This window comes from Nanorana parkeri, unplaced genomic scaffold, assembly GCF_000935625.1.
Source record: "Nanorana parkeri isolate BGI_ZX_2015 unplaced genomic scaffold, ASM93562v1 scaffold622, whole genome shotgun sequence".
NCBI classification, from domain to species: Eukaryota; Metazoa; Chordata; class Amphibia; order Anura; family Dicroglossidae; genus Nanorana; species Nanorana parkeri.
In genome coordinates this window covers 44,040-61,923 of record NW_017306890.1, presented here as the reverse complement: position 1 = coordinate 61,923, position 17,884 = coordinate 44,040, and positions in this window count along the sequence as shown.

Here is a 17,884-nt window from a genome sequence, read left to right as displayed (position 1 = left end):
AAGCAAATAGTGACAAGCTGTTTCAGCTATAGCAGCTACCGTTCCCATAAGGCAAGTGCACCTACCGGTACTTGGATGCCCCCAGGACTTCGACTATATGCTCTGACGGAGTGATGCCACAGGCCGGCCCCAGGTACCATGCAGAGATATGGACTGAAGACATAAGACACAATCAGAGTGTTATCCAGGGACAAGCTGAGGTCAAAGGCTGGTAGCTGGCAAAGGGTAATCCGGACACAGGCTGAGGTCAAGGGGGGGGCAGCGGGCAAAGCATAATCCAGGGGCAGGCTAAGGTCAGAACCAGAGAATGACAAGGAGATTTCCAGGGACTTGATAAGCTAAGACAGAGCATGGCTTGTGTATCCAGAACTATCACCAGCAAAGATGCACAGGTTGATAATGCTTAAATAGGGAGCCACCAGAGACAAGGCCAATCCCAGGGCTGCAGGTGTGTGATCAGATTTATTAAGCCACAGCTGACTAGGTTAGTGCTGCTGCCAGCAAGACACACAGAGACAAGATAATTAACCCACACCTGCAGGGTTACAGCCAGCAATACAGGCTGCCTGAACTACACAGGCTGCCTGAATGTTAGGGAACCAAGAAACCAGACAGGTTTAAAAAATAAAAGGAGTTTATTTAAAACAACAAAAAAACATAAATAGAGAAAAACAATGGAGAAAGTCCAGGACATCGCCAGTGCCAAGGCAGAGGTCAGATGCCAAAGCAGGTAGTCAGCAAAACCAGGTCAGGAAACACTGAGAACAGGATGAACAGAAACAATAGCCGGAGTTAAGGAACCAGGAGATCAGTCAGAGTCATACATGGAGAACAGGAACAACTGCAGAGCACTTCGAAGGTCAGAAGAGACGAAAAGGCAGAAACTTAATGGGCCAGCTGATGGTTAAATAGTGAACTGGAGTTTGTATCATCACTCTGAGATAGGAATTTGTCAGAAGTTTTGTTAATAGTTTCAGAATGAGGATGTTAACGGGTCTGATAATAAGAGAGTGCCAAAGAGGAACGAACGGTGTCAGAAACACTGCACAAGCCAGCCTTGCTGAAAGCAACTGGACAAGGAAGGGTAAGAAACCCTAACACTGAACTGCACATGCTGCCTGGCAGGTCACTTGGTAAAAAGCAATCAGTAACATCCTCTTTTACCTTGATGTGTCAGTGCGTTCATAATGTTGCTGAATTATGGCCTTCTTCAGCATCTCAAAACTGGTCATCATTGTGATGGACTGGTCACTGTTTTCAGGTTGGAACAAAACTATATTTGGGGACAAAGAAATTACAGATAACATTAAACCCTTTCCTTCTTATTCGAGTCAGACAGAAGAGACAGCTAGTGGTAAGAATCTCATTAGTATCCGTTTCATAGTAGCAGCACTGATCATAAGACTTTAATTTGTACCATTATGACCTTTAAACACTATCACACTGAGATAAGTAGGTAGTGATTGACATTTAGGTTGTAAATGCCTTAATTTAAAGCTTTAAATTGTTCATAGACATCCCCGTAGTGCATCAGTAGCAGGTACATATAATTGAAAATTAAGAAAATATTCATAACCTATGAGAGCTAACTAAGGTAAACAGTGCTATCTAGCGGTAACTTCTATAATTACAAGTAGCATAAAAATGTTTCATAACATAACAAAGTGCAGATGAGTGTGAACTATTTACCTCACATTAGTTTTACCTTAAGTAACATTTGTTTATTTTGTTTTCCATTTGTTTTGTGTAACCCTTGAAATTGCATAGCTCATCATCCCTTGTAGGTGGCCAAAGTTGGATTTAACCTTTTAGCATTTTGCTGAAAATCATTATAGCATTATACATTCTACTAGGGATGAGCTTCGGGTTTGGGTCGACCATGTTCATGTTAAAAATTTCAAATGATAAACAAATGCTAATCTTGAAAACACGTTCCAAATAGATAACATTTAAAAAAATACTATTGCTGGGAGGGAAAATGGGTGGGTGTTGACCAGTGTTTGGCTTTCAGCACCAGCATTGTACCCTGCCTTGCATCCTTTCTCTCTGCCATCAAATTTGCTCAGTGTGACATGAACGATGTATAGTGTTCCTGCCTATTCTTGCTGAACACTTGCATTTCTGTTGTCATGTGGACCCTGCTGCTGAATGCTTGGTCCAGTGATACAGAGACATCAGCATTGCACATGCTGGTGGAGGGTAGGCTTGGCCTTCTGGGCAAGAAATGGTGGCTGGGTACCTGCCACTATGGTACAGCACAGGCCTTAAACTCAGGGGTAGCCAAACTCTGGCCCTCCAGCTGTGGTGGAACTACAAATCCCATGATGCATTGCACGATTCTCACAGCCACAGACATGACTCTGGGAGAGAGATGCATCATGGGATTTGTAGTTTCACCACAGCTATAGGGCCGGAGTTTGGCTACCCCTGCCTTAAACTGGTGGACTGACTCTACTTGCTGGGATGGGAGAAGCTGTAAAGGTAGCAGTTTTACCAAGCTGGCAATGAAACATTGGCTATGGCTTGGTTAGTGGACATTTATTTTTCTTCTGCTGTAGCAGCAGTGCAAGAGACACCTGCATAGTCAAGAATGCCACTGGAGACAGGGGGAGAGGTTAGAAGCCTTATGACTAAGGTTAAAGTCTTTGCTTGTCCCTACTCAGCATGGCCCCATGATTCTTCTCTTTCTCGCTGGATGTGCCATTAAGTAAGCCACTCAAATCTCTTTCCAGACTTTCCTTCCTATTGCTTGAGGCAACAAGTATTTGCTGATGGTGAATATTATGGAGGGTGTAAAGTGAGGAAAATATTTTGAATATTTTGGAAATAATTGGATATGGGAGTGGGTTTCGGAAATGTGGACCTGTGGTTTAAAGGATTCATGTTTTTCCATTGTTGCCCTCAAAATGGCAAAAAAGGATCATAATCCCCACTGAACGGTACTCTTTAAAGTAATTTTTTGCCTTGGTACAAGTCCCACCATGGCAGTTTTCCAGAATTTTCAATGAGTTCCGTAAACCAGGCTGATTCACTCATTCCTACATTCTACCATTATACAATATTCACTAGGGATGCACTGATACCGATACTGGGCGAGTATTTGGGCGAGTACTCATACTCACCCAAATGCTCCGATACCTTTCCTGATACCGGAACTTCTGTTCAGATCAACATGAACTTTCCGGCCAATATGCATGTAGCTGGCCGACCAACCAGCTTCATACTGATTGGCTGGGCAGCTTGCCTCGATTTTCCTCCTCCTGCCCATCCTTCTGCAGCTGCTCTCAGCGCAAGTCACAGCTGAGTGAAGTGGATGAGCGGAGATCAGAGAGGGAAGCCAGCAGCCACCCTAAGACCATGATACCATATCAGGCAATCTGACCAGACCCGTGCTCTCCGCAAGGGGAAAAAAAGCTTCTTTATTTCCACAATTCGCCTCCCCTGTCAAGCCACACTTTACATTTCCAATGGTCCAAAACAACATGTATAAGACCCCTTGAACCTCACAGGAGATCCACTTAGCTGTTCGGCCGGCTCGATGCTGATTGGCTGGGATACCAGTTTCCCAGCCAATCAGCATGGATGGAGCCGTCTTCCTGGGAAATCAGGAAGCCGGGCGGCGTGTTATTACCTGCTCAGGACTGGATCCCTCACTAGACAGCAGGAAGGCCCAAGAAGAGTATAGAAGTACCAGATGCACTTCCATATTGGTTGTATTTCTAATAATATTATACATAATGATCGGGAGAGTAATAAAGAAAAAATGGAAGTTAAAGATACATTGCTGCTCACAGCATTAACCACGTTGGCAGCGTCTACTGTCTGTCAATGATGTGGAGGACATGTTTTCACAGAACTGTCCGGGGTCACAGAGGTTGCAATGTGTCATGCCTCCTTGTTGGAAAAGTAATCTCTTGTCACTCTTCTTCAGTGCAGATAGCATTAACCCCTTGAGCCATTGACTGTACTCACTTGCGCTAATACCACCATGTGATAATAAGCAATTTCTCAATCCAAAATTCTACTACTCTTTAAATGTGCTACTGGTGGTAGAATTCCACTAGTGCACTATGATTATCAGACCTAGGTTTGCTGGAAGTTGCCATGACAGCTTTAACCTGCAGCAGTCAGCTCTCTACAACTGCTTAGAGCAAGAGCAAATAAACAAAGGCTGACTTTTGGGTACAGAAATAAATATTTTATTATAATTTTCTAAAAATACATGTACTATGTTTTTAAATAAGCTTTATTTTTTTTTATTTTTTTTGTTTCAGCCTTCTTTCACACAGGTATGTGAGTAGGCGCTTTGCATATATATCATAGAGCAATAAAAATAGACATTTATACACTATGGTGTAATGAAGTGTACAGCGCTAAATGCCCTTCAGGAAATTAGATAACGGTAGGGATCATATGGTGTCACCTCCGTGTCAAGCAATCGTGAAACAGTGTATATATAATAAATATTTGTGTAAAAACTTATAGTACGTTATAAAATGTGTCAGCAGGTGTCATAAAAGGCGTGTCATACATGAACCTTATTAAATAAATAAACAAAAATCTTCAAAGAACATGTGTCATATATGTGAAAAAAATATTATTGTGAAAAAAATATTAAATAAATAAATAAACATGTGTCATATATGTGAAAAATAAAAATATCACAATATAAAACAGTCTGTGTTGTTTTCTTTCGAAAATAAGTAGAAGTATGCACTTATAATATAAAAAATGCACCCAAAGTTCTTAAAGCTCTCCGATCTTCAAAACAAAAAAGCCCAGAAGAATGAGAATCAAAATCAAAATCAAAAGAAATGTCCAATATTGTGAAGTGTCCAACGAAAAAACGATAAAAGAAAAAAGCAGGCAGGTCCCCTATAGGGAATGCACTCACCAGATCCCTGATGGTCGAAAGCCTTTATTCTTATCCAATGGAGGCCAAAGATGTATGTCCTCTTCTCCCGTTTGGTGAAAGCCTCAGGCTACAGAACCCGCTTGCTTCTCCGAGGTGAAGGGATTACAATCTTTGTTGTTAGGTCTCCTCTATTGGGTATCCATCCGGACAAAGAACACAAGAAATGCGCTCATAGCGTAGTAAGTTCAACTTTAATGGGTCCAAAATAATAAATACAGACAAACAAGCGCTCTATAAAAATTCCATAAAAATCAATGTGGAAAGCCGGCTAGTCACTCAATCTGAGTGCAAAAAGGACTGGAACAATGACGTAAAGGTAGGCCCGCCCCCGACGCGTTTCGTCACATGGACGTTCTCAAGGGATAAATCCATCTAAATACGACTAATTTCAATTAGGTTTTAAATGACCAGAACAGGGCCTATCATATGTGAATATAAGCTGAAGTACATCCATTTAAATCAGTATTTCCATAGGAAATGCAAAGGTATGTTTTTTTATCCATCTAAATATGGATTTAAAAAAGAATAGACATGGATGGCTCCATTACAATGACCAGTTTATGGTAAAACTGACCAGAGGTGCTGGTCTCTTCAAACCTAAGAAAATAACATGAATGTTTTTATTTTTGTAAGTAAATACCTGTTGATCAGCTTTTCAGTGTACAGACAAGACTATTGCTATGTATTTACAGAAATTCTGGGTGGAATTAACCTTACATTTTTTTAGGCTAATTTCCCCAGACTTTACCCATCATTTTTAAAGGCTATTTTCCCCAGGACGTAGGGGGCCCAGGCCATAACCTAAAAAAATCCCCAATCCTCCTACACCAAATTATACAATATGCCCTATGCATTCTGGAAGGTACCTTCTAGTGGTATCCAATAAAGCCATTACTTCTTCACTCCAGAGAGCACATTTCCACTGCTCAAATGTGCGGGGGTGGCGTGCTTTACACACGACGCTAGCTTTTGTGATTGGTGATTATATTCTATGACAGAACTACTTTTGAATTCTATTGACCTTCAAAAAGAAGTAGTTCATATCAAATGTTTATAAATGCAGATTTCATGGCTTGGTGATTGCGTTTATGCAAGTTAGCAATGGATTTTGACAAAACACCTGAATTCAATGATTTGGAGTAGTGTCAATATATTTTCATATACAGTATATATTCCTCATGGTGCAGTTTTAGGCATCACCACAACAAAGGAACCATTATACTGAATGGAGAAAAATATTAAAGCTGAATAAATTATTGTATAAACCCTACATTGATTTACAATTTGTTTTCTTTCAGATTTCATAGGAGATGCAGGATATGGATGTAGGCCATAGTTGCTCACACCTCTGTCAAATCCCCTGAAACTGGGGTCGAGGTTATATATAATAGTGCGCATATCAGTACCTGTGCTGTCATTGAGAGGACATTTGGAATGTGAAAATCCACATTCAGAGGCCTCTCAAAGATGGACAGATTTTTACAGCACTCTCCAGAGCTGGTCTCATATATTCTTATTGCCTGTGCAATTCTACACAATATTGCTTTCGCAAATAATGTCGATGTGCAAGTCAGTAATGATCACCCACCAGAAATGCTAGTTGCATCTAAGGATTACTTAGATCTCAGGAACTGCGTGTGGCAAATTCAGAACTATTTCAGGATAAGTTTACCTTTTTTATTTTTAATGAAAAAGAAGCATGGAGGATACATGAATATCTGAAATGTATGAGACTATGCTGTTATGTGATAACTGAATTTACCATTTTCATTGAAATGTTGAAATCATTGTATCAGGTGACATTGCCAGTCAAGGTACAGGTTAGTTTTGAGAGTTGTAGCAAAATGTATGTATGTTTAAGTGGACCTATGCTTTCTGCATGTAGTCAACGAATGGTAATGCATGTACATACATTTATAAGGATTGACATCCATGCTTGTTATGTTCTGGTCCTTGTAAATGGAAATAGAAAATATTTTTTACCTTAATCTGAACACCCTGAATGGAGATGTGTTTGACGCGAGAGTGTAATCAGATTTTTACCACACAGTGGAGGCAGGCACATATGCCTGTCTCAGTTATGTGCTGAACACCTACTGGGACCAACCATAGCAAATCCCCTCAGAAAGAGCACTTGGCGATGCGCTCGTGTCGGCTGGGTTTCCCATGGGCTCCCATTCATACTTTATGTTAACCTTTTATGGTAACCTTATCTCAGCCACCAGATGGTCCAGTTGGGGCTCCAATTCACTGTGATTGAAAGCCTTAGCCCACCTCAGGCCAATGGATGCCATTTAAGGCGTGACCATCCATGTAGGCAGCCACCTTCTAGCTGAACCAGTGCGGAGCTGCAGGGAGCTGTCTGGTAGGGGTCATAGCATAAAGTGGCAATGTGTAATAAATGTCCCATTCCTGGCATTGTGACTTTTCCACTGTAGGCAGATTATTTATAAATGCACAGTACATCTATTAACATCTTTTTAACATAGTTATATGTTTTTCTAATGTTTTTCTTCTATATTTTTTTTCATTGTTTATATTTTAATTTTTTTTTGTTTGTACAACAACAAAAAAAAACATTTTATTATAGGATTTCAAGAAATGTACCTGAAATATAATGTGGATAGATTTTAAATAACTTTTATTCAAGCATTTAATGAACAACATCAAGTATTTTTTTCTTTTTATGAGACTTCAGAATCCTGTAGAGAAGTGAGTAATAAATTGGACAGAGGAATGGCTGTGGATAAAGTATACTTGGACTTTTCAAAAGCGTTAGACACAGTTCCCCACAGGCGGCTAATGTATAAGTTAAGGTCAGTAGGCATTGAGTATTCAATCTGTAATTGGATAGAAAACTGGCTCAAAGACTGTTTTCAGAGAGTGGTGATCAATGATTCCTACTCTGAATGGTCTGAGGTAGTTAGTGGTGTTCCCCAAGGTTCAGTGTTGGGCCCCTTACTGTTTAATCTGTTTAAACATTATATAGAGTTGGGGATTAAAAGTACTATTTCTGTGTTTGCAGATTACACCAAGCTATGCAGTGGAATACAGTCCTTACAGGATGTCTCCAACTTACAAGCAGATCTGCATGCACTGTGTGATTGTGAAATTAGGTTTAATGTTGATAAATGTAAAGTTATGCACTTGGGGACTATAAAACATGCATGTGTCATACACTCTAGGGGGGAGTATGTTTGGGGGAGTCAATGAAGGAGAAAGATCTGGGTGTACTGGTAGTAGACATGTGCGATTCGTTTAGTTCCGAATCGAAATTCGGACGAATTTTCGGAAATTCGGACATTCGGATGTATCCGAATTCCGAATTACAGACATAACGAATGCAAACGAATCCGAATTTCCATTTCCGAAATTCATTAGCGGTAGTTCGAACGTTCGTTTCGTTTTCGGTTCTTATTCGTTTCTTATTCGTTTCGTTCGTTGGAGCAAAGTGACATTAGAGAAGGAGAAAAATATTTTTTCCCCCTCAAATGTCACGAACGAATGAAACGAATAAGAAACGAATAAGAATAGAAAACGAAACGAACGTTCGACTTACCGCTACCGAATTTTGTCCGAATTGACTTTCACACCCGAATCCCGAAAAAACGAAATAACACAAATCCGTATTTAAAACGAAACTAAACAAATTTTTTGGCAGTGCACATGTCTAACTGGTAGACCATAGACTCAATAACAGCATGCAATGTCAAGCAGCGGTTTCTAAAGCAAGCAAAATACTTTGTTCTATTAAAAGGGGTCTAGACTCCAGAGAGAGAGACATAATCCTGTCCCTGTACAAAGCATTAGTGAGACCTCATCTGGAATATGCAGTTCAGTTTTGGGCACCAGTTCACAAAAAGGATGTTGTGGAACTGAAGTGCAGCGAAGGATAACTAAACTTTGCTCTCTCTGGAGAAGAGAGAAATGTGTTCTCTCTGGAGAAGAGGCGATTAAGGGGGGAAATGATCACCATGTATTAATACATAAATGGTCCATATAATGAGCTTGGAGACAAATTATTCACTTTAAGGTCACTGCAAAGAATAAGGGGGCAGTCTTTACATCTGGAGGAAAAGAGGTTTAACCTTTGCATACAGAAAGGATTCTTCACAGTTAGAGCTGTGAAAATGTGGAATAGACTCCCACCAGGAGCTGGTTCTAGCTAGCTCGGTTAACTGTTTAAAAAAAATCTGGATGTATTCCTAAATGCACAGAATGTTACTGGATATTTAGTTCTTATAGGTATATTAAGCACCAGAAATTGTTGATCCAGGGAATAGCCTACTGCCTTATGGGGCCAGGAAGAAATTCTTTTCCCCCTGTTGGAGCAAATTGGACTGTGCCTAATAGGTTTTTTTGCCTTCCTCTGGATCAACAGTGGGTAACTGTGGGCATAGAATTGTGCTTTAGGTTTTTCTTCTTTTTTTCTGTCTTTTCTTCTCCTTCTATCTCCGTGGATTGAACTCGATGGACTTGTCTGTTTTCAACCTGACTATGCAACCATGTAACTATATAACTAAGAATATCAGATAACATGTTATTTTGTAATTATAAAATAAAGAAAGCAATTAGTTTATTACAAAACATAAATGACATGTGTGTGTATTTAACTTTACTCTAGTTGTTCAGCTTTAAATCCATTTTCCACAAACCTAATGATAGTGGTTTAGAATTCTATTCCTATGTGCAGGCAAATGTAGACGAGACGCTTCTGGGACTCCAGAATGAACATAATACATTTGTGTCCGAGGATAAATTCTAAACTGATCGGATGTAAACAAATGAACATATGTTAATATCGGCACACACATAAAGATTTACAGTAGGTCTGATTGACGTCTTTAACAAAAATGGGGATACAACAGTATTGTATTGGAACATAGACACATAGGTGAGATCCGTGTTCAAGAGTGCAAGAGATCAATACAATAGATCCCCGCTGAAATGGAACATACTCACCCTTTGAAAGGGGCCTTAGGGAGATTTTTTATTTCTACAGAAAATATCAAATTAATTTTAAAGTTCGCTGCCATTCACACTGGCTTCTGAACCAACAATCCGGTCCATCTCAACAGGGGATCTAGAAAAGAATCCCATGCTGAGATACAATACAACAAACTCAGATATTACATATTTGACATAACCCCGATTCCATTGCCATTCCGTTTTTCCTCATCTTGTCATGGAGGAATAACAGACCAATTTTATCCCTATGTGGAGACCCATGTCAATGGGCATAAATCAGCTCACATGCGTTTACATGTGCTACAGCACAGCACTTTCAAGTCAAAAAAATAGGAACCACACATTTTTTAGTTGTGAAGACAGCCCTGAAAGAATGTACAAGTTTCTGCATGTGTCTACCCATAAACAATCACTGTGATGCATTTTTCATCCATCAGTTGTTGATTTGTTGATTTCCATGATCTCCAGATAAATGTATACTATATTTATTTAGTGGATGTTGCTGTGAATCATCATTCAACTGCTGTTCTGTATTTTGTCGGAACATTGACTCCTCCAAATGTAGTGGAGTTAATGTTACCACCAAATACAAAACAGCAGTTGATATTTTCTTTTGTTCTTCTAACAAATTACATAATTTCAACTGCTGTTATGCGATATAGATTGTGGGGTCTATTCACAAAGCTGCCGAGGGCAGCCGAGTGAATGACCTATCAGAAGTGAAGTTTTCTCTATTCTGACATGCTCGTGTTCCATCATGGGAGCAAAGTTGACGCAGTGGCTACTTTACAACACACACAGGGACAATGCGGAACAAAAGTAGCCACCCTCCAGAAGGAAGGACAATGTCAGCACCAATTCTGAGATGATCTAAGGATCTACAGCTGAGTGATACACAAATAAGTTACATTTTTGTTAATAGTTAAAGGTATTTGAATGCATTTTTAAGATTTAACTCCTGAGTTTAGTGTCACGTTAACTGTCTTCTTCTTCAATGTCTGAAATATCAAGGGAAACATTATTAAATTAATATTTATTTTTTAAAACAAAGATAATATTACTACTACTACTATTAATAATAAAAATAATAATAATAATAATAATTAGGGATGTTCAGATCCCAAGTACCATACTGGGTACAAGTACATGTACAGATACCCTTCCAGCTCCAAGACTGGACTAGAAAAAAATTCAAAAGTTAGGAGGCAGCTGTCATTTGTAAGGAGCACACGGAGCTCCTGGGATTTGTGCATCCCTGTTTTAATGTTTGATTTGTTTAATATTTAAATATATATTAGGGATACACCAATGCCACTTTTTCAAGTACAAGAACTGATACTTGTCCAAGTACTCACAGATACCAATTACTGATACATTTTTGTTTATCGTCATGTGACAGTTTTTCTAAAACAATACGGACTGAATGATTTCAGAACAGTGGTGGAGCACCAGGGCCAAGTCCCAGCTGCAACCCTGGTAGTTCTCGTGAAAATGCCAAGTATACAAACTGGTATCTGAACATCCCTAATAATAATAATAACACATTTTATGTTACTTAAATTCCTTCTGAATATCAGTCATCAGCATTATTTTGCAGTTCCACTTAAGGTTTGGTATTTATTAAATAAAACCCGTGTGACTGTTTTCTCATGTATGAAATGTATTATAATTTCATAATAAAAAAAGTCATAAAAGAAATGTATTATATATTGTATTATATTACCATAGTGATTAGTGTGTATATACTACAATTGCCTATTTTTGAAGTTCAGTGTTGAAGATTACAAATGTGACATCCATATCTGTACTGCTTTTTAACATTTTCCCCCCATCTTGTGCTGGACCATTAATCCCCATCTATGGTCAGATTTGAACAGAATAAAATCTATTCACATTCATTAGCATCCGATCTGTCACACAGAAAACCCTCTAATGTAAATAGTTTTGAGGTGATGGACAGGAACAGAGAAGTATTTAAACAAATCTGTGTGAATGTGAATCAGGTTACATCTATTTGGCCATAGGCAATTAAAACCATCCGTTTTTAATCGACAAGAAAAAAAATGAAAAACTCATGGTTAGACATTACTATAAATAGGGTCTCAAATAGTAAGTATACGTCTCAAGGTACACAAGGTTATGCATTATCTTTAAAGAGGATCCACTTGCTGTAACAGATCTTCATGGACACAAATATTACATTGATAACATCTGTTTCCATCATTTTTTCTTCATGTTATGACATCATTAGATGGATAAAAAAATAGGTCCAATCTCTCCATATTGTTTAACATTTGTGTACAAATGCATGCCTCCAATTTAGTCCATACATGTACCATAAAACAGTTAGCAGATGCTTTTCCTTTATTAAAAGGTGTAGAACCAATATGATCACAAAGGAGGGAGCATGATGGAACCGGACATACGTCAGTTTATATGAGGCTTTCCCTTAGGCAATAATTATTTAAATATTTGCGATAATAAAAATCTGAAGATCAGCAGACATACAGGTGAAACTCGAATAATTAGAATATCGTGCAAAGTTCATTTATTTCACTAATGCAACTTAAAAGGTGAAACTAATATATGAGATAGACTCATTACATGCAAAGCAAGATAATTCAAGCCGTGATTTATCATAATTGTGATGATTATGGCTTACAGCTCATGAAAACCCCAAGAACCCCAAATCCACAACCTCAAAAAAGTAGATTATTACATGCAATCAATAAAACAAGGATTGTACATAGAACAATATCGGACCTCTGAAAAGTATAAGCATGCATGTGTACTCAGTACTTGGTTTGGGCCCCTTTTGCAGCACTTACTGCAATTACTTTTGCACGATATTCTAATTATTCGAGTTTCACCTGTATATAAAAAGGTGTTCAGTAACACGCCTGGCTCTATTCAATTATTAATGTACCTCTTTAATATCTCAACAATGAATAATTTAGTATCTGTAGTGACAGTCGCTATGGATTTATTATTTCTAAATGAAATGCATAAATACTTTTATTCATATAGATAAAGGCAATTTTACTTACTCTGTTTACTACTCAATGGAACATCATCCATTGGCTCAAACTCATACATATTTACTAGTAATAATAATAATAATTTACAAAATTATTAGTAAATAATTTTTTGCATTCATAAGATTTAAAAAAATGTACTTTTCTGTAAAATATTTATTTTTATTACATGTTCTTAAAAGATGATTTTAGTATGGTTACAACAGGTTTCATCTGATCTTATGCATGACCAGATCTTATAGGTAAATATTATAGTGTCAGTCACTATACCTGTAAGGACAGTAATGGAACCTAATAGCTAGGTAAGTTATTCCGTACACATACTTTTACCAATAAGTAATCATAATGTTTATTATTCTTACAGCAATTCTTTCTAGATATCACATGAAAAATGTATTTGATTCGAATGGGGTCAAAGATCATCTTTACTCATATAAGGCCTCATGCACACGGCCATATTGATTATATACTGTACATAGGATTTTGCTCCTGCAAATAAAGTTGTCTGTACTACAACTGAACTCATATGCACACAAACCGGGTTATGTCTTTATGAACTGAGATATGTACAGGCAGCTTGTACGGCCTTTACTTTTCCCCTTTCTGGTGAATGACTTGAATTAGTTATTCACTAGAGAGGGACAACATATTTAGTTTGTAATCAGCAGCGGCAGTGACCAGTGATTTCACACTAATATATACATGCTGGCCCTGAATGAACCAATTATTCAGCAGCAGCACATGCCCAAAAAGAATTTGGCCAAGGTAATTTATTCTGAATGACTGAAGGAAGAGGTCATTCTATGCATTTGCCATCACATGAATGACTCCTTCAAGGCCAACATGTAAAAAATGGTGTGCAATCAGCAGCAGCAGATAATTACACACTATTGTTTACATGTTGACCCTAACAGGTCCATTACGCTGTATGCATGTAAACGTTAGCATAAACATTGACATGCGTACAGTCTAAATCATGGTACAAAAAGAGGACCATGAATGCAGTTTTTTCTAGGTTTGGCTTATGCAGTTAAATGCTGTGGTCCAAACTGGAGAAGTTTTCATAAGCCCATACCATACAATGCTGCTGCATTCAGATCTATGTAAATTATAGACTTTAATGCAGCAAATTGTACACCAATGTGTATAAGCCATAAAAATAACAATACAAAAAGTAGGGATGCACAGATACCAGTTCAGATACCAGTGACAATACCTGGCATTTTCATGAGAACTACCAGGATTGCAGTGGTTGCCGCTGGGACCTGGCTCTGACGCTCCACCGCTGAAACCATTAGTCTGTATTGTTTTAGAAAAACTGTCACATGACCATAAACAAAAATGTATCAATACTTGTATCTGTGAAGACAAGTATAGTGTACTTGTTCTGGAAAAAAAAAGGTATTGGTGCATCCCTAATATATATATATATAACCACTCATACATTAAAACAGGGATGCACAAATCCCAAGATCCCTGTATGCTCCTTAAAAATGACAGCTGCCTCTTAACTGTTGAGTTCTTCTCGAGTCTAGTAGCTGGAAAATTATCTTATACCCAGTACGGTACTTGGTATCTGTGCATCCCTAACAAAAAGTTAATGGTTTTTATTAGTATAGTAATTTCACTTACATAGTTATACCTCACTTAACATGGCAGGCAGAGGGTTACCCTCAACTTACTACAGGAACGCTAATGTATTCTGTTTGTCCATGGATAACCCAGTGTTGGTAAATCAGTTTTTAAAAGTAGTTTGACTATAGACACAGGGGTTGATTTTACTTTGCAAGTGAATTTTCAGTTTAAAATTGAATTTTCCCTTAGCTTATTGAATGTGGTGAAAATTCCCTTGCAAAGTGTACATGTTCTATTCCTTTAGTAAATCTACACCACTGTGTCATCCAGTGACGAATATCATATGTTTTCTAATCTGTAGAAACTCCTGGTAAACCTTCTGCCCACCACATGAAGTGAGCTATGGGGAGGTTTAACAACTTATACTACAGTAATAATAATAACAGCAATCAAACCTTACAAATGATTATTTAGAAAAATGTATAAAAGAGTGTACCCCCCTCCAAAAGGGTTTAAGAAACTATCTGGCAGCCCCAAACTTACAAACTAATATCAGGGAAGTCAGGGAAACACACAGCATGCAGTCCCTGCCAAAAAAAACATTTTTTAAATGCCCCTCTAGGCCAGTGGGGGTGTGGGTAAAACTATGTAGCCTGGTCTAGGGGTCTAAGTGACCCCTGAACAAAGTCAACTAATTAGCAATAGTATAAATAAAAACACTAAAACCCATTCTTATACAAAAACTTTATTATCCCCAGAGTATAGGCAACTTTTAAATACCGTAAATACTCCACAGATCCCCTATTACAAGCCTGTTAATGGGGTTCTCTTTAGTTCTTCTGCCCTCTTGCATACAATAACCTAATTGGAGATCAGTGTCATCTTCTTCATATCCTACAGGCCCTCTACACAGTCAGTCATCTTTCTTCAGTGGGGCTTAGAAACTAGGGGCACTGCCCTTCTAATGATTGGAGAGAGCCTCTCTGAATATATTTATTGCTTTGCCTAGACAACTCTATAAATACCGGCATAGCGTCTCTCTCCCTTCAATTCCCCTTCATATTTCATGAAAATATAGGTTGATTACACTCTTGGGTAATAATATCTTTCATAAAAACCGGTGTTATTGTTTTTATTTATATTATTTATATTATTACTAATTAGAACTGGTCCAGGGTCACTTAGATTCCTGGACCAGGTCACAAAGTATCACCTCCACTGCCACCAGATGTTGATGGAAGCATCTGTAGTTCAGAAGCTTCAAGATAGTTCTCTCAGGAGCAAAGGGGGTCCCTCCCTTTTTGAGATCTCTCCTTTATGAATAAGCCCACAGCTGCAAGACATGCTGGCTCGTTATCAGCATAACAGGGGGGGGGGGGGGGTTTCCTATACCGAGCCAGACTGGATGACACACTTTGTGACATCCGATCTGGCTTAGCAGGGTATCCCCTGGAGCAGGGGATTGTCTACTGAGCTGCCAGTGCCGCATCCTGAGTCCCTATTCACACAAATGTTTAGTTTGCCCTGTTGGCAGAGAATGTTGCCATCATTCACATATGCTGCACGGCTATATTTGCACCCTGAATAAATTCATGGCCATCACCAGCTATGCTCGTGTGTAACTGCTCACAAGAACGGTTAAATGTGATTAGGTACTCTGATCTTCCCAGAAGCATACACTTTGTATCCAGGGTCACCCTCTCTCGCTGTATACAAACTGGACACTAGTGATGGTCCATGGTGTATGTGGCTTTAGCACAGAGTGCAGCTGCATCCAGATGCGGAAAATTTCCACATATGAATGCAGCAGCCTAAACATCCTTGTGAATGGGACCTAAAAGCTCATAATGCTCTATTTGGTAAATTCAATGCCATGCACACCATAACTAGGGGGAAGATTGGATGTATCCATTCACAGGAATGGTTACATGCATCAATATCTTTATATTATATCATATTATTTTTTTAATTGATTACCTACCTTCCTCCTCAAATAATATCATAGTTTCAAGCCCATCATTAATGGCATCACTGGAGTTCTGAGCATTATGTTCTGTTTGTTGTTTAAAATCCATGTGTAAAAATATAATTTTTTTATTAAAAATGTTCATAAATAATTTAAATAAATATTTACTTACTACAGGCAGCAGTCGCCAGACACTACAGTGATGACATCTAGCCCCAAACACATCTTTAATTCCTCTTCATGAAAATGTATTTCTGTAACTGGTCTTTCTCCAATCCCCTGCTAATGTTTAACTATCAAGTTCAGCTTTTCTTTCATATTTTTTGTTATCTGCTCTCCTTTTGCAGGTCTCAGTATTTCTGCAGGTCCCGTGAGGCATTCACCTGTTGTACATTTCTACTCCTAATAGCTTCTTTATAAGTAAAAGATTCTGGACCATATAATCAGTCCCAGTTGCTAACAACACAGTGAGTATTAAGGAGTACAAGAACTTTTATATTCCTTTTTTCTTTAGCGGCACATCCATTTTTATTTGCCTTTTTCTATACCCGCAACTGTTCTCAACTGTTCTGTTACTTAACATTGAGAAGAGCATTTTTTGACATCATGAGAGGATTTAAAACAACTTTATTTAATAACACCAATTTTTAAATTACTCTTTTAATCACCTTTATTGAAATGAATATTTTTTTACATCTTTTATTTACAAATGTATTTAATCTATTTGTTTTGCTTTTTTATAATTAAGCTAGAAGTCAGTGGTTTGGATTATTCTGTTTATGTTTTACAGAGCTGTATATGTATTTTTGTCTTCGATTGTTTTAATATGTTAATTATCTCTGATATTATTATTATTGTTATATATATTTTTTAAAATTAAAGTAGTAATACATTACTACATCCTACTGTACGGTCGCACGTCTTTTGTATTTCGAGCATGTTGGAAAACCAGCCGAGAATCGTACGATTTTCGGCTGGTTTTTAACATGATCGAGAGACAACTGCCGAACGGGCCGGGGTGCGCACGTGCACACTGCCCGTTCAGCATTGCAGTCATCGGAAGCCCGCCACTCAGGGGGGCGGGCTTGCGATGATCGTAAGTACGATCTGCCTGTCCAAGATGGGCAGATCGTACATATATTTTTTAATTACATTACCACCCTTGCAAGACAAAAGTCTTGTGAGGGTTGTATAGTGTATGGGCACCTTTATGCATATACTAGCTTGGAGAAGGGAAGAGGGAGGAGCAGAGAGCAGGGAAGAGGGAAATAGCTTGCCTTCCAGTGTGTTTGTGGAGACATATCAGGGCCAGCTGATTCTACAGGAAAACTAAAAGTTTTAAACATCAAAGAACAACATCCATTGTAAGTGGATTTATCAGCATTTGAAATAGCTTAAAAACATTTTGACTTTAATATCACTTTC